The sequence below is a fragment of the Mustela lutreola genome, chromosome 9, assembly GCF_030435805.1.
Source record: "Mustela lutreola isolate mMusLut2 chromosome 9, mMusLut2.pri, whole genome shotgun sequence".
Taxonomy (NCBI): Eukaryota; Metazoa; Chordata; class Mammalia; order Carnivora; family Mustelidae; genus Mustela; species Mustela lutreola.
Window position 1 is genome coordinate 50,596,964 of NC_081298.1, and position 23,335 is coordinate 50,620,298.

The 23,335-nt window shown below is 40.8% G+C and overlaps 1 long non-coding RNA gene and 1 other non-coding gene across 2 annotated transcripts in view; one reads left to right on the plus strand and one right to left on the minus strand.

The window, feature by feature from the left end:
- LOC131808262 (uncharacterized) overlaps positions 1-23,335 on the plus strand; it is a 139,913-nt gene that overhangs the window by 15,468 nt on the left and 101,110 nt on the right. The window lies entirely within an intron of this gene.
- On the minus strand, positions 12,377-12,483 carry LOC131808672 (U6 spliceosomal RNA). Its single transcript, XR_009344881.1, has one exon. It is a non-coding gene; the product is annotated as a U6 spliceosomal RNA (small nuclear RNA).

A 23,335-nucleotide genomic window follows, 5' to 3' on the forward strand; every position in this document is an offset into this window, starting at 1 on the left:
CAAATGTTCAACCAGGTGTACCAACCAGGTGCCCTGGGAATAAGGGATTTGATCAGATATTAAGCGTTATAGATACTGAAGCACCTGGGTGGCTTAGTTGGTTAAATCTCTGGCTTTGGCTTAGGTCATGATCTGATCCCAGGATCAAGCCTGGCATTGGGCTTGCTGCTCAGTGGGGAGTCTGGTTCTCTCTCTCCCTCTGCTATTCCCCCTGCTCAGGCTCTCTCTCTGTCAAAATAAATGAATCTTAAAAAAAAAAAAAAAGAGTGGTAAGATACCAGGGGTGAGAGATAAGGAATTTGATCAGATATCAAGAGTAGGATAGGAGATTGCTGAAAAATTGACTAAGCAGACTTCTTGCTAAAACTGGGCTAAGTGGGTGGAGCCTGAGGTCAAGGCTGGACAGAAAGAGGACTCAGAGGAACTTGACTCCAGTCTGGTCAAGGAGAAAATCTTCATCATCCATGACCATTGTATTTTCTGCAGTCACACATTTTACTAATTCTTTTAACAGACATTGAGTGAACGAGAAACATGAACACAGCAGCAGTAATATAACAAATGTAAGCGCTCTAGCAGAGACAAAGTCAGTATAGGAATCCACCTCATCAGATTTAGAATATGCATGACTCCATGACTAAATTACTACCACTGCTTGACTGTTGAGATTAAGATGTAGTACAGAGGATCAGAGGGAAGGGAGGGAAATTTGAATGGGAGTCATCAGTAAGGGAGACAAACCATGAGGCACCTTTAACTATAGGAAACAAACTGAGAGTTGCTGGGGGTGGGAGGGGAGTGGGAGACATGGAGTAACTGGGTGATAGGCATTAAGGAGGACACGTGATGTGATGAGCACCAAGGGTTATCCACAACTGATGAGTTACTAAATTCTCTGAAACCAATGATGTACTATCTAATGGCTAATTGAATTTAAATATCTAAAAAAGACACTTAAAAAAAAGATGTAGCATATCTCACAATATCCTTTGAGTGGAAGAATGTGCGGATTTTCCACACATCTGCTGTCCAAGTCCCATGGCTAGTAGCCACATGTGGCTAATGACCACTTAAAAGGTGGCCAGTTCAAATGGAGAAATGCTGTAAAAGCAGAATAAACACTGGCTTTCAAAGACATATTGTAACCAAAGGTCAGAGATATTGCCAACCTCACATCACAAACATCGCATGACTTCTACAGCTAATGAGAGTGGGACCCAAGATGGGAGATGTCAATCTGAAAGTCCATGATGTCAGAAAGAACATGGGGAAGAAAGAGTCACAATCCTGGAGTGGATGGGCTGAGGACTGTCAGAATGCCTTTTTCTCCAGAATTCACTGTAGATAACATCTGTATGCCTCACATTTTCAAGGGAAAATTATGAAAACGCATATACACCCACAGCCATAGTTTAATTATGTTTGAAATGTATTCAGAACTACTCCAGTCAGTAAATTGCATATTTTCACATTTAGCTTCTCAATTTTCTCTTCGGCACCTCCCATTCTTGAAACCCCAACACAAATCCCATCTCTTGCCTAAGGACAATAAACTACCTCACTATCAAAGGCTACAGTTCATTCATTCATTTGATTCATTCAAAGCAACCTAATCTTGAGTGATGTCTTAGGTGCTCTTCTAGGGACTGGTGACACGGTGAACAAAATAGGTAAAGATCTCACTTTCATGGAGCCTATCTGGTATTTAGGGGAAAATCTTTCCTTATCAACATGAAAAGACTTATTATGGATGTTGCTTTGAATTTCAGTTTTTTTTTTTTTTCTTGACAGTATCTCAGGTGATTATCTTTGAGGTGGTTCTCCTGAAAAATACGTTTGGGGGGTACTGACTCAACTTTCTGAGTCAGACACTTTCCTAAAGACAGGGGTCACAGGAAAAGTGACAACTGTCACTCTTGCAGTAAGAACAGGGATCACAATACTTGAAACAGAGATATGCTGCTCAGCTGTCAGAAAGTCCACAAGCCTCCAAATGTGTGTGGCCAACTAATGGAACCTGTAACTCAGAGGTTATCATCCTGAGAGCAATGGGAATTCCCTCTAGTTAAGGACTCTCCTTGAAGGAAGCTTGACAATGGCCTTGATTTACTTACTATGATGTGTAGGTAATTATACACATTAAGAAAAGTGCACAAGGCACTTCCAATTCCATGATACCATCAAAGATATTGTTGTTTTATTAAAATGTTACATCTAGAGCTGTAAAGTATAGAGTAGTTAAGTCAATCAGTATGTGGTATAGGTGAGACTATTGTAACAGCCATACTTCCATTAAAAAGAAAAATTTTTTGTGGTTTCTGATCTAGGAATCAGCCAGTGAATAATTCTATATCAGTGTCCAGTTACCGGGCTAAACATGTAATCTATTTATATTTCTGAGGGTAAGCTGAATTGTGATCACTGAGCCAGCTGTGTTCTAGTAACTACTCATTTACCCAACATAACAGATATAAGAAGGTAAAAGCTTCTAAGAAGACTGGTTACTTATATTTTGAACCACATTTTGGCAGGTATAACTTGCAACTTGTGCTTAGTGGTAAGATTTCTGATATTTACTTTCTCCTTCCTTTGGCAAGTCAAGTTAGTTAAAAAGTAATTAGAGTTGAGTCCATTGTTTTTCTTAAATGTTTACAGAGATATAGAACTCTCAAGATTCTTTATTAGACAGGATTAGATCACATTAGTGATAAAGATCAGAATGATTTACATTGCTAAAACAAGAACTTCCTGTCAGTTTGGAGAAAGATCATTTTTATCGAAGTGATACAGAGGTCCTTTTTTTTTTTTTTTTTTTAATTTTACAAGGTAAAGACAGTGAACACATCCAACTTGACGAATACATCTCTAAAATGTCAATCCAGGCAAAGCTTTTTCTGCCTACAGTTTGGAGCCTACGTGGTGACGTTTTTAAAATGCTTTCAGTCCCTCAGTGAGGCTCTTAGAAGCTAGCCAGGGCTTACTACGTGCCAGGCACTGTGTCAGATGTTGGAGCTAAAGGGAAGGAGAGCTTGGAGGCTGGCTGGTGGAGGGACATCCATGACACAACCACAGGTAGAAACAGAGGCCAGTGCTAGAAAAGAGAGAGCAGGCTGCATGGAGAGTGTGTACCATGGGGCTTGTGAGCTCATGAATAAGTGGGAGTAACTGGAGTGGGGAGATGGGGGAGAAGAAGAGGGTCTTCCCATCAATGGGAATCACCTGTGCTTGGAGGCAGGCGCCATGAGGGGTCTCCACAGGAAGAGGAAGGCAGTGTGGTTGAAAAGCAGAGAGATGGGGCAGAACAGGCATCAGTCAGTTGGAGGGGTATGAAGAAACTGATGGGAGGATTATGGGTGCCTTTGAAGGACTGGGAATTTGTTAGAAGATCAGTGCAGATTTCTATGGAGACAAATGCCAGGAACTGATAGGTCTTTGAAAGGTCACTCTGGCTGCCTTTTTGCAAAGGGGTTGGTAAAAGGCACTTGCAGGTGTGAACACACCAGGTGGGAGGTGATTGCAGGAAATCATGTGAGGGAGCATGGGAACTTGGTCCAGGGGTATATAAGGGAGAATAGCCTTTAAGGAGTTCCACAAATTGGCACCAGCTGTGGCTTCATTACAGAGCTGGAAGGGGGAGGTGGGTGTGTCCTGGAGGTTACAGAAATTACATGAGAAAGGGACATCTTTTTAGATCTTTTTTTCAACTAGAGGAACTCTCACCTTATTGATAGAATTCCAGAGTGGGAACCGATGGACATGAGGACATCTTTGAAATGTCTGAATATGTTCTTCGACATCTTTGCAAGTGACGAGGAGACCTTGACCTTAGGAGGCCTCGGCCCTCTTTGTAGCCAAAAAGATTTCACCTACAGATTTGGGTTCTCCCTTTTAAAGTCAAGGAGACAGTCCTTCCAAAGGAGACCTCCTATCATTTTACCCTCTCATCATACCTCACGTGCTGGGATCTCCAAGACCCTCTGTTCCAGGTTGTGAGTATCCACTTTGGCCGGGCTGGTCTTGCCAAGAACACCACCACAGGAAATCTAGAGCCTGTAGTGCTATTAATAACATCATCTAAGACTGTATTTGCTGCCCTCATGGCCTCTTCCCACCATGACTCACTGAAGCTTTTTACACATTGTATCCATTAAGCTATAGTTCCCAAAGCTCATCTTCTCTAGTGCCATTAATTTTTAGGGGACCAGGCAAACCTTAAACTTCTCCCCCTTAATTGGATCTCTGTGCCCCCACAATCTCATTGAATGCCTTTCACCATGATCCTTGAATGAGATCTGAGACCACTGCTGGTACCTAACACTTCTTGGCACCTTGTCTGTTTGGTTCTTGGAAGAGGAGGTGGCCATGGAGGTGAGTGGGCATGGGAGTGGGAGGATTTCTCCCTTCACTTCCCTTTTTGTTTTTTCAAATAATGGCTTTTGAGGAGGAGGGAAAGGTTAACCAGAACATTTATTTTCCATCTCCCATCCATAAAATATTTACCACTCCCCACTGGAAGAATTTAGATCTTTCGTTTGAATCTCCAGGAAAATCTCCCAAACCCAGACCACCACCATGTGGATTCAGCCATCTTCTGATTCACCTCCAGATTGTCTCCTCCTAACTGCTCAAGCCACAGGTTAAGGGCGAAATGTTCAATGCCCAAGCAATTAAGTGGGGAACACGTTTATCTAAGCAATTGCATGCAGCTCTGTATCTGCATACAGGGGGTCTCTCCCAAGCCTTTCCAACCTCAGCAAAACAAGACAAAGCCCCAGCGATCTGGGGTATATATCATTCATTCATTCCTGGGTTCAACACTCATGGCGGATCCCCACCAAGACCCTGGGAGAGCAAGGACTGGAGAAATCTTGGAAGCTGAAGTCTGAGGAGTATTTCAAATTCAAGTCAGACATGAAAGAAACATCTGGACTAGGTCCTCAGGTACATGCAGTATTCTGAACTGAGGCTAAGACCAGAGACCATTCTAATGAAAGGCCTCTACAGGTGGGCTCTCACAGGTGGGCTCCGACTCAGTTTCCTGTATATTCATTCATGAAATAGCTCTTCGGGTCAACATGCAGAAGAAAACCATTTAATAAAACTGACAATGAGGAAAGGAAAGGGAAGCCAGAAGGCTTGTGAATGGGGAGAGCCAGGGCAGAAAACCAAGAATCCCTCCCTGCCCTCCTTGCTGCCAGGGAGGTCTGAGGGACTAGTTTCCACCTGGGATCCCAAGTCCAGAACAAAAGCAGCGGGGCCACGCGGGGGAGGGAAGGGGGTCCTCAGCAAGCATGCGTGGGGTTGCCGACCGATGGGGGCTAGTGCGCCCACTTGTGGGGGGCACCTCGCAAGGCGCTGTCCCCAGCCCGACCCCATGAGGACCCGGGTTCAGCCCAGCGTCCGGGGTGGTCCCGGTGCCCTGGGGTTCCTGGGAGGCTGGGCCTCGACAACCCCCCTCCCCACCCCCAGTTGGACTCCCCCGCTTTCTGCTCCAGGTGAGGGCCCGGCGCGGTGTCATTTTACCTGTGGGAAGAGGGTGGTCCGGAGAAGCCTTGGGGCGGGAAGAGGCAGCAGGCAGCTGGAGCGGGACTGCAGGGCCTCAGGCAGGAGCACACGGACTGCAAGTCCGGTGGGTCCTGCAGTCCCAACTGGGCCGCAGCACAGCACTGTGGTGCTGTGCGCCCCTCCTCCGCCAGCCGCTCCACCTCCTCCCAGACTCTCTGCCACATCCTCCTTGAGCTCACTTCCTGCTTCGGGAATTAGCAAAGTCTCTTCTCCCTGCCGCCCTCGACCCGCCCTCGCCCCCATCCCTCCTGAGTGTTCCCGGAGCTCACAACCCGCTTTGGCAATTAGCAAAGCCACTTCTCTGAGCCGCCCCCGCCCCCCTCTCTCTTAAGGCCAGGCACTGGCTGGGGCGGGAGGGCGAAGCCCTGGGGGCTGCAAGCATGGCCAGCGCCGGTGCTGGGCAGCCTCCTAGCCTGGCTCTCTGAGCGGGTGTCCACCCATGGCCGGGCTGCGGAATGGTCATCAGTCCTGTTAACCATGACTGCACTCTCTGGTCAGTTTGCTGGCTTTCTGATTGCGCCCAAAGCCAGCAACCAGCTTCCCCAGCACAGGCCTGGGCTGAGATGCCTGCCCAGGATCTGTTGAGCAGTCTACTCATCTCCAGGCAGGGATGGCACTTCGACCTGGATGTTTGGGTTTTTTGATTGTTTTTTGGTCATTGGTTATTACATCACCTCCAGGGTAGGTGCTCCACAAATGGAGTGAAAACAGGATGCCTGATATATAGGCATAAGGCCATTCTAGAAAAATAGCTTGGGGTTCTCTAGGAAACGCGGCATTGGTCCTTGCACTATGGTTTAATAGAAAAGGGATTATGCACCAAGTTACTTAAATGAGCATAGGTTGAAATCGTTTACTGAGAGAAAATATTTTAAATAGTTATATTTTAACTAAATCTATCATCAATCATAAATTTATTACACAAAGGTTACAGGCAATTTAAATGCAATAGTACTCTCTTCACGGTTTTAAATAATCCATGTGTGTCTTGGCACATGAGAACGCAAAGACAGGAAATGGTTTGTAAAAGATCCTATAATAGCTTTTACTATACGGTATCAGCAATTTATCATAAAGGAGCGGCCTCCAGCTAAAAACTCAGCTTTGAATAATGCAGAAATGCAGCAAACGTTTCCATACCCTTTTGGTGACCAGAGACATGCTTTGTGTCCCTCATCATCTCTTTTGTGGTTCTGAGGCCCATGGCGTTCAGTAGTTTAGTGTCTTATTCTCTGGAATAGGCCATTGAAGAAATACCAGGCCGAGAGAACAAGGTCCTGCTGGGTGTCTGAGGAATGTACAACCTTTTAGATGAAGCTTTCTGGGGAATTTGTTAGTGGTTTGGTCTGCTTCTGATAGGAAGGGAAATTTTTTTAAAAGATTTTATTTCTTTATTTATTTGACAGACAGAGATCACAAGTAGGCAGAGAGCAGGAAGAGAGAGAGAGAGAGAGAGGTGGAAGCAGGCTCCCCACTGAGCAGAGAGCCAGACATGGGGCTCAATCCCAGGACCCTAGGATCATGACCTGAGCCAAAGGCAGAGGCTTTAACTCACTGAGCCACTCCAGTGCCCCAGGAAGGGATATTTTTTAAAGAGTATTTTCTCTTTGAATCTTTTTTGAGGTTTGGTTTGTGGTTCTTTCTGACTTCTCATGAAGATGGAATTATTTCTGAGGTTGGTTGTCAGGAACCGCATATCAAATCGAGCTATCTTGTTAGCAATACATAAATAAATAAATAAAAGCTCAAGTGTTGGTATAAAGCTATTATGCTTTTCAAAACTCCAAACTATAATTCATGTATCGTGGTCGTTCTTTATCATATCACACAGGAGAGAGGTGGTAGAAACGCACTTTCAGGTTAATTTTTTTACAAGGAAGATTGACTTATAAACCTACTTTGTTATTCCCTTTCATTCAATTTCCCTGTACCTCCTTTTCTATGAATTGTAACGGTAACACATCATTATTTTTATTGTTGGCACGTGCTTTGTGAACCATAAAGTGAACGCTATAAATGGGAGCGCTTTTCTTTTTTTTTTTTTTTTTTGTAGTTTAAGCCACACAAATTCACAGTGACAGGCCCGTGAGTCAAATCCAGCATGCTTGACTCCATGATTGTCAAGTCCACTAGCCCCATATATCATGAGTCTGAGATTCATGAGTGTGTAGGTGCTATCAGGAAATGTCAAAAATGCCCATTTCAGGGACACATGGATGGCTCAGTTGGTTGATTGTCTACCTCCAGCTCAGGTCATAATTCCAGCATCCTGGGATCAAGTCCCCCATCGGGCTTCTTGCTTACCAGGAGCCTGCTCCTGACTCTGCCTGCATCTACCTCTGCTTGTGCTATCTCTCTGACAAATGAATAAATAAAATCTTTTGTAAAAATCTTGTTAAAAAGGCCCATTTTAAAGAATGTTTTAAAACATTATTTGGACAGCAATAGAAGCAAAAGCAGAATGACATAATGTAACGACATGTAGTTTATACGGGAGCCCTTTGGGTACTCTGGCGGATGAATTTTTAAATTACTTTTTCATGGACATGGGGAGTTAGAGACGAGAAGGGAGGTGGGGGAAATTGGAAGAGGAGCTGAACCATGAGAGATTATGGACTCTGAAAAACAATCTGAGGGTTTTGAAGGGGTGGGGGTTTGGGAGGTTGGGTACCAGGTGGTGGGTATTATAGAGGGCACTGCTTGCATGGAGCACTGGGTGTGGTGCAAAAAGACTGAATACTGTTATGCTGAAAATAAATAAAAAATAAATTTAAAAATATTAGTTTTTCATAAGAGTTGGGTTTGGGGATGCTGCTGCTGCTTGCCTGAGTTAGGCTCTGCAGCACAGTGGAAGATACCCGCATGGAGCGAAATACTCTTTGCCCAAGCATCCCCTCTGCCTGAGAGAGAAGCATGGTCGCACACGTCTGTCACCGCGCTCCCCAGGAGCAAGTGTGGGGAAGGCGCAGCACGACGCCCCCGGGGAAGAGAAGGAGCCCTTGGCATTGGGGTCGGGAAACGCTCGGGAAGCAGGATAGCCTGCCCACCGTGGCATGAACAGCAGGCCAGTGGCAAGACAAGTGTCACCCGCTCCCTGTGCGGAGAGATGGAAGCCTGGCTGCTAAGGAGACATGAGGGGACGACTAGGGCAGGGGCGCGTGCTCCACTCTGAGGAAGGAGTCTGGGCGGAAGGCAGGCCTGTCCTGTGCCTCTGGACCCAAGGGGACAGCATCTCCTTGGCCTGTCCCAAGGGCAGATGGGCTTGCCCCCAGGTGCCATACCCGGAACTCGCAGAAACAAGTCCATGGAGAAAAGGGCAGTCAGATGCAGTCTTCCACCAAGATTTGGCAGAGTTGTGGGTGGCAAGGGGCGTGCCCGGGAAGGAGCGGAGACAGTCCCCCACAGTTCCCAATCCCAGTGCACGGGCTGTGTGCAGGATTCCTGTCGCCTCCTCTCTCCTGTGTTGAAGGCACTGGCCTAGACCCCGAGTCTGCCTGAGTGCCAGAGCAAAAGGCAAAGCCTTACCTACGCCAGGAGATGGTAATAGGTATAGAGTGCAATGCTAGGCCACGCACGCTGCTGCAGGGTTGTGACTGTGTCTGCTTAGTTCGGCTTAGCAAGGTGAACCCCGGGCGCGAACTTGGAGCCCGGGAAAGCAAGGCCCAAGAGGCACCAGCTCTCCCGCGGCTCTTCTTCCCTGCCCCGACAGAGCGAATGACCAAAGCCTTGCTGAGGAAGCAGCAGCGAAGTGCGGTTTGCGCCAAGCTGAAAACCTCTGCGAAAGCATAGCAGTCGCTGGGAAATCAGAGTAGGTTCTGTGGGCTGCTTTTGTTGCTTGCCTTAGCCTAGTATTCGCAGCACAATGGGAGAAACCCGTATAGAGCAAAAGCCTCTTTGCCGGGCCATCCCCTCTGGGAAAGCATAGCATTCTTTGGGAAATCAGAGTCGGATCTGTGGGATGATGCCTGCTGCTTGCCGGAGCTAGTCTCCACAGCACGGTGTAATAAACCCGCATGGAGCGAAATCCTCTTTGCCTGGGCATCCATCCCCTCTGCCTGAGAGAGAAGCGCGGTGGCGCCTGTGGATAGAGCCTTAAGGAAAGGGACACATCTGTCACTGCAGAGCGACGGAAGCCTGGCTGCTAAGGAGACACGAGGGGAAGATTAGGGCAGGGGAAAGGGCTCCACTCTGAGGAAGGAGTCTGGGCAGGAAGCATGCCTGTCCTGAGCCTTTGGGCCCAAGGAGACAGCAGCTCCTTGGCCACCTGTCCGTGGTGGAGACATGGGCTTGCCACCAGGCGCCTACCCTGAACTCGAGAAACAACTCCCAGAAAAAACTGGCCATCAGATGCCATCTTCCTCCAGGATGTGGAAGCTTGGAGGAGGCACGGGGTTTAAGGGGAAGGAGAGAGGACAGTCCCCCAAAGCTCCCTATTCAGTGCACGGGCGGTGTGCAGGTATCCTGTCACCTCTCCTTTCCTGTTGGGAAAGCGTTGGCTTAGTCCACGAGTCCACCTGTGCGCCAGAGTAAAAGGCCAAGCGATGCCTACACTGGGAGATGGTAGTGTGCATAGAGTGCCATCCTAGGCTATGCACGCTGCTGCACGGTTGTGGCTGTGTCTGCTTAGTTCATCCTGGCAGGGTGAACCGAGGACACGAAAATGGAGCCCGGGAAAGCAAGGCCCAAGAGGCACCAGCTCTCCCGCAGCTCTTCTTCCCTGACGCTACTGGATGCCTTGCTGAGGTAGCAGCGGCGAAGTGCTGTTCGCTCCAAGCCAAAGCCTCTGCGAAAGGACAGCATTGGCTGAGAAATGTTCTGTGGGCTGCTGCTGCTTGACTGAGCCCAGTCTCGCGGTGGGAGAAACCCGCATACATTGATAGCCTCTTTGCCTGGGCATCTCCCCTGGGAAAGCACAGCTTTCGTTGGGAAATCAGAGTTGGGTTTGGGGATGCTGCTGCTTGCCTGAGCTAGTCTCCACAGCAAGGTGGAAGATACCCGCATGGACGGAAATTCTCTTTGCCCTAGCATCCCCTCTGCCTGAGAGAGAAGCATGGTTGCACACATCTGTCACAGCGCTCCCCAGGAGCAAGTGTGGGGAAGGCACAGCACGCCGCCCCCAGAGAAGAGAAGGAGCCACTGGCCTTAGGGTCGGGAAAATTGAACAGCCACATGCAGAAAAATGAAATTGGACCATTTCCTTACACCATACATGAAAATAGACTGGAAATGGATGAAGAAGCATAATGTGAGAAAGGAATCAATCAAAATCTTTGAGGAGAGAACAGGTAGCAACCTCTTTGACCTCAGCAGCAGCAACTTCTTCCTAGGAACATCGCCAAAGGCAAGGGAAGCAAGGGTAAGAATGAACTATTGGGATTTCATAAGATCAAAAAGCTTTTGCCCAGCAAAGGAAACAGTTAACAAAGCCAAAAGGTGACTGTCAGAAGTTATCTGGGAGAAGATATTTGCAAATGACATACCAGATAAAGGGCCAGTATCCAAAATCTATAAAGAGCTTATCAAACTCAACACCCTAAGAACAAATAATCCAATGAAGAAATGGGCAGAGGACATGAACAGACATTTGTGCAAAGAATACATCCAAATGGCCAACAGACACATGAAAAAATGCTCCACATCACTTGGCATCAGGGAAATACAAATCAAAACCAGAATGAGATACCACCTCACACCTTTCAGAATGGCTAAATTGAACAAGTCAGTCAATGACAGATGCTGGCGAGGATGTGGAGAAAGGGCAACCCTCCTACACTGTACGTGGGAATGCAAGCTGGTGCAACCACTCTGGAAAACAGCGTGGAGGTGCCTCAACAAGCTAAAAATAGAACTACCCTATGACCTAGTGATTGTAGTACTGATTATATACCCTACAGATTCAAACGTGGCATTCTGAAGGGGCACATGCACCCAAATGTTTATAGCAGCAATGTCCACAATAGTAAAACTATGGAAAGAACCTAAATGTCCTTCAACAGATGAATCAATAAATAAGATGTGGTATATATGTACAATGGAATACTATGCAGCCATCAAAAGAAATGAAATCCTGCTATTTGTGATGACGTGGATGGAACTAGAGGGTATTATACTTGGCGAAATAAATCAATCTGAGAAAGACAACTATCCTATGATCTCCCTGATATGATGAAGTAGAAATGCAACATAGGCGGTTTTGGGTGTACGAAAAGAAAAATAAAAGAAGATGGGATTGGGAGGGAGACAAACCATAAAAGACTGAATCTCACAAAACAGACTGAGGGTTGCTGGGGGGAGGTGTGTTGGGAGAGGATGGTGGGGGTATGGACATTGGGGAGGGCAGGTGCTATGGTGAGTGATGGTGAGTTCTGTGAAATGTGTAAACCTGGTGATTCACAGACCTGTACCCCTAGGGATAAATACACATTATATGTTTATAAAAAATTTAAAAAAATAATTTAAAAAATCCTTTAAAGAAAAAACACATATTGCAATCCCAGAGCTAATCTCATATTCAATCAAAAAAGTTTGAAAGTTTTCCCCTTAAAGATAGGAAAAAAGACAAGTGTGTCCACTTTCACTACTCCCATTTGACATAGTACTGGATGTCCTAGCCAGAGAAACAAGGAACACAAAGAAATAAGAGACTCCAAAAAAAAAGGAAGAAGTAAAATTTTCTTTTTTTGGATGACATGAACTTACATGTTAAAAAATCCTAAAAACTTCACAAAAAAATTTGAATAAACAAATTTAGTAAAGCTGCCAAATACAAGATCAATATATAAAGACAAGAATTTTGTTTTGTTTCATTTTTTTTAATATGGAATGCTTCCCAGTTTTTGATGTCATCCTTGTTCAGTGATCACGCTAATCTTCTCTGCATCATTCCAATTTTAGTATATGTGCTGCCAAAGTAAGCACAAAACAGGAGCATTTTAACACTGTAATGATGGCCTATCTGAAAAAATGAAGAAAACAATCTAATTCACAATAGCATCAAAAACAATAAAATACTTAGGAATAGATTTAACTAAAAAGATGAAAGATCTGTACTCCATAAACTATGACATTGATAAAGAAATTGAAGGAGACACAAATGGAAAGATAGCTCATATTTATGAATGGTAAGAATTAACATTGTTAAAATGTCCATACTACCGAAAACCATCTGTAAATCCAATTCCTATCAAAAATCCAATGTTAGGGGCGCCTGGGTGGCTCAGTGGGTTAAGCCGCTGCCTTGGGCTCAGGTCATGATCCCAGGGTCCTGGGATCGAGCCCCAAATCAGGCTCTCTGCTCAGCAGGAAGCCTGCTTCCTCTTCTCTCTCTGCCTGCCTCGTCATCTCTCTCTGTCAAATAAATAAATTAAAAATCTTAAAAAAAATCCAATATTATTTTTTTACAGAAGTAAGTAAAGAATCCTAAAATTTATATGAGACCATAAAAGACAACAAATAATCAAAGCAGTTCTGAGAAAGAATGAAGAAGAGAAATTGCACTTCTTGATTTGAAACTATACTACAAAGCCCTCATGCTCAAAACAATAACGTATACTGGCATAAAAACAGACCAATAAACAAGTAGAACAGAATTGAGAGTCCAGAAATAAATCCTTTCATACAGTCACCTAATACTTGACAGGGGCCAACATATGTAATGGGTAAAGATAGTCTGTTCAATAAATGATATTTAAAACTGAATAGTCACATAAACAGTATGAAACTGGAACCTTATATCACTCATAAGTCTTAACTTGAAATAGATTAAAGACTTAAAGGTGATGCATTAAACTACATTTCCTGAAGGAAAACATAGGAAAAATTCTCCTTGACATTGGTCTTGCCAATAGTTTTTTGGATACCAGACCAAAAACACAAGCAAAAAAAGCAAAAATAAATAAATGGTACTACATCAAACTAATGTTTCTTCATTGCCAAAAAAAAAAAAAAAAAAAAAAAACGAGAGAGAGAATGAAAACACAATCCACAGAATGTAAGAAAATACTTACAAATCTTATATCTGAAAAGAGGTTAATAACCAACAGATACAAATAGAAAAATATATATATATAATTTAAAAAATAGCAAAAGGATCTCAATAGACTTTTTTTTTTTTCAAAAAAGTTATATAAATGACCAACAGGAGCATTAAAAAGTGCTCAACGTAAAAACCTCCGGGCAAAGTCATTATGTTGTTGTTGTTGTTTACCTCTGAAAAACACAGCAAGATATTACTACCTATTAGAATATATACTACAAAAAAATTGAAAATAACAAATTTTGGTAAATATTGGGGAAGATGGGGAACTTATGCACTGTGATAGGGATATAAATTTGTATGGAAAACAGTATGGAGATTATTCATATTATTAAAAGTAAAATTACCATATGATTCAGTAATCCCAGTTCTAGGTATATATCTAAAGGAAACGAATTCACTGTTCAAAGACATGTCTGCACTCTTATGTTTATTATAAAATTATTAACTCTAAGCAAGAGATGGAAATAACTTCAGTATCCATTAATGGATGAATGAATAAAATACGTATGGTAAATTTATACTATGGAATACTACTTAACCATGAAAAATTAAGAAATACTGCCATTTACAACAGCATGGATGGATCTTGAAGGCAGTATACTAAGTGAAATATTTCAAAGATTTTATATATATTTTTTTAATTTATGTATTATGATATCCCTTACAGACAGAATCTGAGGAAAAGGCAAACTAATGGAAACTTAGAGTTGAGTTGACAAGGGGTGAACCTGGGGTGGAGTAAGGTGGTCAAAGGGTGCAAACTTGCAACTACAATATGAAAACGTTCTGGGAATCTAATGTACAGCATTATAATCATAGTTAATAAAATATACATACTTTTTTTATTGTGCTTCCCTTTATTAAACTTTGTATATATCACATTCTTACAAGTTGAAAGTTTATAGCAATCTTGTAAAAAAGAGGTTTGCTGCCACCATTTTTCTAACAACATTTGTTCATTTTGTGTCTCTCTGTCACATGTTGGTAATTCTTGCAATATTTCAAGTTTTTTCATTATTATTGTATTTGTTATGGTGATCTGTGATCAGTAATTATGACCCACTGAAAACTCAGAACTAGTTTACTTAAGGTATATGCATTGTTTTTCTTTAAAAACATAATGCTTTTGAACAGTACAGTATAGTGTTTATTTTCTATATGCACTGGGAAACATAATTTTTTATATGGACTGGGAAACCAAAAAAAATAATAATTTGACTTAGTTTATTGAGATAATCACTTTATTGAGGCAGTCTGGAACAAAACCCACAAGACCTCTGAAGTTTATCTCTACTATACTATATACATAAATGTTGCTAAGAGAGTAGATCTTAAAATTCCTTACGATACATGCATAAAAAACAGTGGCAACTATACGAGATAGTAGATGTATTAACATTTTTATGTAGATTAAATTGCAATAAAGATGTATACCAATTTATCAAATTGTACAAAATTTACACAATGTTAAAAGTTTGCAATGTTATAAGAAATCATTTCTTAAATTTACAAATTATAATATGTCGATTTTTTTCAATAAAGCTGGAAAAAACTTTTTGTAGAATTAATCTATTTTTCAAAAAAGGAAGTAAGAAAGTAGAAACTGCAACTAACTCTGAAATAATCGAATATAAAATCCATTTTCGTTATATACACTCTGAGAAAAACTATTACTTAGTTTGCAATGAAGGAGTACTTATGAAGCATGAAGGATGGTCTATAAATAAGGCTGAAAGAGCTCAGTTTTAAGGTTTAAATTTAAAATCTTCTTTTGAAATACTAAACTGACCACCCAGTTTTCCAAACATAAATGTCTTAACTGCATGAATTTATTTCATACAACTCTATAATCTAGTTTCATAAGAAAGCAGCATGCAAATTTTGAATAAGACAGACTTGCTTAAGTTTCTTTATGTTCAACAGTAAAGGATACTTCCCTAAAAATAAATAGAAGAAAAATCAGCATATTTATTATGATAATTATTATTCATAATGAGATTCATATTGAATTAGGGAATATATATCCTCAGAGGGGGTAAAGTAAAATGAAATTTATTTTGTGAATAGTCAATACAATGCCTCAATATAAATGAATATTACCATTTTGAACAATTTAATTACTATTATTAGAATTTTTATAAGTATAAAAATAGCTATCATTTTAGCATGGAATATGAGACTCTCATGCTCCATGCTTCATCACATCCACACAACAACTCTGCATAATAAGTATTATCATCACCATTTCATGGGTGAAAAAACTGAGGCTAACACATTTAGATAACTGGTTTATGATTACATGGCTAGTAAAATGCATCACACTAATTTAGGCTTTATGATTTCAGAATTGTACTCTTTCCACTGCACATTCTATTACTCTGTAAATACTTGGCCTGTTTTCATTGAGTTCTTTAGTTTTATTCATGTGGTGATGGCTTAAAGCTTCATTTAAAGGAAGCTTAAAAAATTCATTTAACCAAAAGCTCCCAAGAATTAAAAATGTCATGGATCTAATGTAGACATGGATATCATTAGTTAATGGGTAACTATATATTTTCCACTCTAGTGAGATAACAATCAGAGTATTTTTCTAAGTTTTAGTCTCTCAGTGTTAAAAAGGACTTTGTTAAAATAGAAATATTTAGACAAAGGTGATCAAAAGTCTGGATCAGGTCACCTTAAGATAAATATTAGGAAACTGAGGAAACAAATGGAGATTTGAACACTGAGCTATGGTATAATGAATGATTTCAAGTATTTAGTAGATTTTAGAAAAGCCCTTTAAAGCCTGGTCTTAGCCTAGCATTGCAGCTTCTGGGATATCTGTCTATCTATCATCTATCTATCTAGATATAAATTTGAAAACTTTTTTAAGAAATAGAACATAATCAGCACCATAGAAGATCTGTTTATGATAACAACCTAGCCCCTCCTCCCAGTTTGTTAATATTCGCTCTTATTTAATGTAACATTGTGCAAATAGACCACTACTGATCTGCCGTTATGAATGAAATAGCTATAATCATCTGTTTGCATATCCTGGTGAAAATATTCATTTAGTTCCATGTTGTATTTCTAGGAATGGACCAAATCTTTATTTTTATTTTTAAGTTTTCTAAATATTGTCCAACTTACCTCAAATGTTTTCATTATGGGCACTTTCATTCTTTCACATTCTTGCAAGACAGTTTTACTGTTGCCCAATATGTTAAGTGTGTAATAGTATGTCATTTTAGGTTTTAATTTAATTTAATTTAATTCCAGATTCATAATAAAGATAAACAGTTTTTATATATGAGTGGCCATTTGGATTACCCTTTCTGTAAAGTACATGCTCAAATCTTTTGATATCTTAACATTGTGTCATAGTGACTTCTTTAATAGTAGATTTTCTGAATGAACTTTTAGCTGTGTAGGTCCTCTCTATTTTATTTTGAACTCGTTTTCATTTCAAAATCTTTATATTTATTTTCATAATCTGCTTTTATTTTGCTTTGTCTATTATCTATCTATCTATCTATTTATTTGCAAGCAAGAGAGAGCGAGCAATGAGAGCGCAGGGAGGGATAGAAAAAGAAGGGAAAAGAATCTTAAGCAGGCTCCAGGCTCAGCACAGAGCCCAACTCTGGGCTCTATTTCACAACCCTGACATCATGACCTGAGCCAAAATGAAAGAAATAAAATAAAATTAAGGTGTTAAAAAAAAGGAAAAAGAATTGGAGGTTTAATTAAGTGAGCCACCCAGGCACCCCTGTGGTATCTTAAATTAGCTGTCATATCTTTAAAGTTCTAGAGTATCCATTTGGTTCATTTATAAAACCTTTCTCAATATCATTTTTAGTTTCAGTTTTTTGTTCAATTTGCTTCCCCTCTCATTTCTTTGAGCAGAGTAATCAAGCCATTTTACAATCTTTATTGACATTTTAACATCATACTTAATCCCATTTTGTCTATCAAATCTTGTTAATGGTTTTTCTTTTTGTGCTTTGTTCCATTTTGCTATGTTCAAGACATTATATTTGAAACTCTTATTGAGTAGGGATAATTAAGAGCTATAATAATGGTATGGTCCTCCTTGGCAGGATTTTCTCTTATATCTGAGACTCTACAAGACAATCATACTCCAAATTCAGTGATTGACTATCTCAGTTTACACAGAAGGCAAGGTAGGCTATAGTCTTATTTCTGCTTCTCCTTGTGCTTTGGGGATCTCAACTTCAATTTGGGTTGTACCAAAGTCCTCAAATTTGATTTCTGCTGGATTCTGAATTTTGTTTCTCTAGTATCAAGAGTCTATTAACAACACAGCTCAGTGTGTTTTAGCCATTTCAAATGCTCTCATAGCTAAAATGGCTTCAGGGCATATATCTCTAGGCTCTCATTGTATTTCATATTTTGACCCAGGAATCCCACACTTAATTTTTATAATCATTCTGATATTTTTAATTTTAAAAGCTATTTTGTTTGGATTTTTAGTTGTCTTAAGTAGGAGTTTTTAGATCACCATTACTAGAAGCAACAACAAATATACATGAAAATGTCAGCAGTAGTTTATCACATCTTTTTTTTTTTTTAATTTTTTATTTTTTATAAACATATATTTTTATCCCCAGGGGTACAGGTCTGTGAATCACCAGGTTTACACACTTCACAGCACTCACCAAATCACATACCCTCCCCAATGTCCATAATCCCACCCCCTTCTCCCAAACCCCCTCCCCCCGGCAACCCTCAGTTTGTTTTGTGAGATTAAGAGTCACTTATGGTTTGTCTCCCTCCCAATCCCATCTTGTTTCATTTATTCTTCTTCTACCCACTTAAGCCTCCATGTTGCATCACCACTTCCTCATATCAGGGAGATCATATGATAGTTGTCTTTCTCTGCTTGACTTATTTCGCTAAGCATGATACGCTCTAGTTCCATCCATGTTGTTGCAAATGGCAAGATTTCATTTCTTTTGATGGCTGCATAGTATTCCATTGTGTATATATACCATATCTTCTTGATCCATTCATCTGTTGATGGACATCTAGGTTCTTTCCATAGTTTGGCTATTGTGGACATTGCTGCTATAAACATTCGGGTGCATGTGCCCCTTTGGATCACTACATTTGTATCTTTAGGGTAAATACCCAATAGTGCAATTGCTGGGTCATAGGGCAGTTCTATTTTCAACATTTTGAGGAACCTCCATGCTGTTTTCCAGAGTGGCTGCACCAGCTTGCATTCCCACCAACAGTGTAGGAGGGTTCCCCTTTCTCCGCATCCTCGCCAGCATCTGTCATTTCCTGACTTGTTGATTTTAGCCATTCTGACTGGTGTGAGGTGATATCTCATTGTGGTTTTGATTTGTATTTCCCTGATGCCGAGTGATATGGAGCACTTTTTCATGTGTCTGTTCGCCATCTGGATGTCTTCTTTGCAGAAATGTCTGTTCATGTCCTCTGCCCATTTCTTGATTGGATTATTTGTTCTTTGGGTGTTGAGTTTGCTAAGTTCTTTATAGATTCTGGACACTAGTCCTTTATCTGATATGTCATTTGCAAATATCTTCTCCCATTCTGTCAGTTGTCTTTTGATTTTGTTAACTGTTTCCTTTGCTGTGCAAAAGCTTTTGATCTTGATGAAATCCCAGTAGTTCATTTTTTCCCTTGCTTCCCTTGCCTTTTGCGTTGTTCCTAGGAAGATGTTGCTGCGGCAGAGGTCGAAGAGGTTGCTGCCCGTGTTCTCCTCAAGGATTTTGATGGATTCCTTTCGTACATTGAGATCCTTCATCCATTTTGAGTCTATTTTTGTGTGTGGTGTAAGGGAATGGTCCAATTTCATTTTTCTGCATGTGGCTGTCCAATTTTCCCAGCACCATTTATTGAAAAGGCTGTCTTTTTTCCATTGGACATTCTTTCCTGCTTTGTCGAAGATTAGTTGACCATAGATTTGAGGGTCTATTTCTGGGCTCTCTATTCTGTTCCATTGATCTATGTGTCTGTTTTTGTGCCAGTACCATGCTGTCTTGATGATGACAGCTTTGTAATAGAGCCTGAAGTCCGGAATTGTGATGCCACCAACGTTGGCTTTCTTTTTCAATATCCCTTTGGCTATTCGAGGTCTTTTCTGGTTCCATATAAATTTTAGCATTATTTGTTCCATTTCTTTGAAAAAGATGGATGGTACTTTGATAGGAATTGCATTAAATGTGTAGATTGCTTTAGGTAGCATAGACATTTTCACAATATTTATTCTTCCAATCCAGGAGCATGGAACATTTTTCCATTTCTTTGTGTCTTCCTCAATTTCTTTCATGAGTACTTTATAGTTTTCTGAGTATAGATTCTGTGTCTCTTTGGTTAGGTTTATTCCTAGGTATCTTATGATTTTGGGTGCAATTGTAAATGGGATTGACTCCTTAATATCTCTTTCTTCTGTCTTGCTGTTGGTGTAGAGAAATGCAACTGATTTCTGTGCATTGATTTTATATCCTGACACTTTACTGAATTCCTGTATAAGTTCTAGCAGTTTGGGAGTGGAGTCTTTTGGGTTTTCCACATATAGTATCATATCATCTGCGAAGAGTGATAATTTGACTTCTTCTTTGCCGATTTGGATGCCTTTAATTTCCTTTTGTTGTCTGATTGCTGAGGCTAGGACCTCTAGTACGATGTTGAATAGCAGTGGTGATAATGGACATCCCTGCCGTGTTCCTGACCTTAGCGGAAAAGCTTTCAGTTTTTCTCCATTGAGAATGATATTTGCGGTGGGTTTTTCATAGATGGCTTTGATGATATTGAGGTATGTGCCCTCTATCCCTACACTTTGAAGAGTTTTGATCAGGAAGGGATGTTGTACTTTGTCAAATGCTTTTTCAGCATCTATTGAGAGTATCATATGGTTCTTGTTCTTTCTTTTATTGATGTGTTGTATCACATTGACTGATTTGCGGATGTTGAACCAACCTTGCAGCCCTGGAATAAATCCCACTTGGTCGTGGTGAATAATCCTTTTAATGTACTGTTGAATCCTATTGGCTAGTATTTTGTTGAGTATTTTTGCATCTGTGTTCATCAAGGATATCGGTCTATAGCTCTCTTTTTTGGTGGGATCCTTGTCTGGTTTTGGGATCAAGGTGATGCTGGCCTCAGTAAAAAAGAGTTTGGAAGTTTTCCTTCCATTTCTATTTTTTGGAACAGTTTCAGGAGAATAGGAATTAGTTCTTCTTTAAATGTTTGGTAGAATTCCCCCGGGAAGCCGTCTGGTCCTGGGCTTTTGTTTGTTTGGAGATTTTTAATGACTGTTTCAATCTCCTTACTGGTTATGTGTCTGTTCAGGCTTTCTATTTCTTCCTGGCTCAGTTGTGGTAGTTTATATGTTTCTAGGAATGCATCCATTTCTTTCAGATTGTCAAATTTATTGCCGTAGAGTTGCTCATAGTATGTTCTTATAATAGTTTGTATTTCTTTGGTGTTAGTTGTGATCTCTCCTCTTTCATTCATGATTTTATTTATTTGGGTCCTTTCTCTTTTCTTTTTGATAAGTCGGGCCAGGGGTTTATCAATTTTATTAATTCTTTCAAAGAACCAGCTCCTACTTTCGTTGATTTGTTCTATTGTTTTTTTGGTTTCTATTTCATTGATTTCTGCTCTGATCTTTATGATTTCTCTTCTCCTGCTGGGCTTAGGGTTTCTTTCTTGTTCTTTCTCCAGCTCCTTTAGGTGTAGGGTTAGGTTGTGTACCTGAGACCTTTCTTGTTTCTTGAGAAAGGCTTGTACCGCTATATATTTTCCTCTCAGGACTGCCTTTGTTGTGTCCCACAGATTTTGAACCGTTGTATTTTCATTATCATTTGTTTCCATGATTTTTTTCAATTCTTCTTTAATTTCCCGGTTGACCCATTCATTCTTTAGAAGGATACTGTTTAGTCTCCATGTATTTGGGTTCTTTCCAAACTTCCTTTTGTGGTTGAGTTCTAGCTTTAGAGCATTGTGGTCTGAAAATATGCAGGGAATGATCCCAATCTTTTGATACCGGTTGAGTCCTGATTTAGGACCGAGGATGTGATCTATTCTGGAGAATGTTCCATGTGCACTAGAGAAGAATGTGTATTCTGTTGCTTTGGGATGAAATATTCTGAATATATCTGTGATGTCCATCTGGTCCAGTGTGTCGTTTAAGGCCTTTATTTCCTTGCTGATCTTTTGCTTGGATGACCTGTCCATTTCAGTGAGGGGAGTGTTAAAGTCCCCTACTATTATTGTATTATTGTTGATGTGTTTCTTTGATTTTGTTATTAATTGGTTTATATAGTTGGCTGCTCCCACATTGGGGGCATAGATATTTAAAATTGTTAAATCTTCTTGTTGGACAGACCCTTTGAGTATGATATAGTGTCCTTCCTCATCTCTTATTATGGTCTTTGGCTTAAAATCTAATTGATCTGATATAAGGATTGCCACTCCTGCTTTCTTCTGATGTCCATTAGCATGGTAAATTGTTTTCCACCCCCTCACTTTAAATCTGGAGGTGTCTTCGGGCTTAAAATGTGTTTCTTGGAGGCAACATATAGATGGGTTTTGTTTTTTTATCCATTCTGATACCCTGTGTCTTTTGACAGGGGCATTTAGCCCATTCACATTCAGGGTAACTATTGAGAGATATGAATTTAGTGCCATTGTATTGCCTGTAAGGTGACTGTTACTGTATATGGTCTCTGTTCCTTTCTGATCTACCACTTGTAGGCTCTCTCTTTGCTTAGAGGACCCCTTTCAATATTTCCTGTAGAGCTGGTTTGGTATTTGCAAATTCTTTCAGTTGTTGTTTGTCCTGGAAGCTTTTAATCTCTCCTTCTATTTTCAATGATAGCCTAGCTGGATATAGTATTCTTGGCTGCATGTTTTTCTCGTTTAGTGCTCTGAAAATATCATGCCAGCTCTTTCTGGCCTGCCAGGTCTCTGTGGATAAGTCAGCTGCCAATCTAATATTTTTACCATTGTATGTTACAGACTTCTTTTCCCGGGCTGCTTTCAGGATTTTCTCTTTGTCATTGAGACTTGTAAATTTTACTATTAGGTGACGGGGTGTGGGCCTATTCTTATTGATTTTGAGGGGCGTTCTCTGAACCTCCTGAATTTTGATGCTCGTTCCCTTTGCCATATTGGGGAAATTCTCCACAATAATTCTCTCCAGTATACCTTCTGCTCCCCTCTCACTTTCTTCTTCTTCTGGAATCCCAATTATTCTAATGTTGTTTCGTCTTATGGTGTCACTTATCTCTCGAATTCTCCCCTCGTGGTCCAGTAGCTGTTTGTCCCTCTTTTGCTCAGCTTCTTTATTCTCTGTCATTTGGTCTTCTATATCACTAATTCTTTCTTCTGCCTCATTTATCCTAGCAGTTAGAGCCTCCATTTTTGATTGCACCTCATTAATAGCTTTTTTGATTTCACCTTGGTTAGATTTTAGTTCTTTTATTTCTCCAGAAAGGGCTTTTATATCTCTCGAGAGGGTTTCTCTAATATCTTCCATGCCTTTTTCGAGCCCGGCTAGAACCTTGAGAATTGTTTATCACATCTTTATGGCTTTGAACTTCCATAAGCTGAGGCATCCTTCTCTAATCACTTAGGCAAACTCCAATTTACCCTTTAAAACAACACAAGAATTGCTTCATTTAAGAACATGTTCAGGGATGACTTTTCCCCACTGTTCTTACCAACATTCCCACACACTCTTTGCTACCCACACCT